Source organism: Sesamum indicum, linkage group LG10 (assembly GCF_000512975.1).
Source record: "Sesamum indicum cultivar Zhongzhi No. 13 linkage group LG10, S_indicum_v1.0, whole genome shotgun sequence".
Taxonomy (NCBI): domain Eukaryota; kingdom Viridiplantae; phylum Streptophyta; class Magnoliopsida; order Lamiales; family Pedaliaceae; genus Sesamum; species Sesamum indicum.
Window position 1 is genome coordinate 6884923 of NC_026154.1, and position 1108 is coordinate 6886030.

Genomic DNA, 1108 nt, shown 5'->3' on the forward strand with positions numbered 1-1108 from the left:
TTTCCAATTTTGCAAGGGATAGAAAACGTACCTGGATCATTGCATTTTGGGGGTAATTTTCGTTGGAGAATTGCGGAGACGTTCTCCCCCATACTTACCCGTTCGTTTCCCTTGAGTTTTCCTTTGCTAGTGCATAATTCTTTGAGAAATTTCGCGTATCGGGGTATTTGCTTGATGGCATCGAGCAGCGGGATGTTTACCTCACCTCCACTTAACGTTTCAAGGATCTCTTTTTCCTCCTCTTCCTTCTTCGCTTTGGTGAATCTCTCTGGGAATGGTGGTTTAGTTACCAAAGGCTGCGGATGGTCCACTTCGTGTTTGGTTTGTTCTTGTTGGACCTCAATTTCTTTTTTCGGCTTTCTTTTCACACCGAGCCCACGTTTGGTGTCATCTTCGTTCACATGTTCCTGCAATTCTTTTCCACTATGAAGCGTAATAACACTAACATTTTGTCTAGGGTTAATGACAGATTGAGAAGGTAGCTTACCTTGAGACTCTAGCTTACCAATAGACGACGCTTGCTGACTGATTTGAGATTCTAGATTTTGAATGCTCGCCTGAGTCTGTTGCTGGAACTGCTGGGTCTGTTGTTGGAATTGTTGTGTCTGTTGTTGGAATTGTTGGAAGTTCGCCTGGGTCTGTTGCTGGAATTGTTGTGTGTTGGTCACTAGCGCTTTCATCATGTCTTCGAGGGATGTGTTGGTCGGTATTGAGGTTTTTGAAAGTGTTGGTTGCCGTAACTCAGATTCGGGTGGTCCCTCCATCCGGGGTTGTATGTTTTGGAGAAAGGATCATATCTTCTCAGTTGTTGTCCGGCGAATCCTCCTACGGCGTTGGCATGTTCGGTAGTTGATTCTTGAATAGTTGGGCACATGTCGGTTGCGTGCCCCGTTAAGGTGCAAATACCACACGCTTTGACTTGTTGGTAAGTATCTGCAACAACTTTTTCAACAACAGTTGTTAGTTGATTTAAACGTTCTTCAAGATTACTTACCTCGTTGCTCTTCCTAGGTGGATCATCGTGTCTAACCCCAAATTGTTGCGTGTTGGACGCCATAGTCGAGATTAGTTTACGCGCCTCGGTGGGGGTTTTGTCGAACAATGCTCC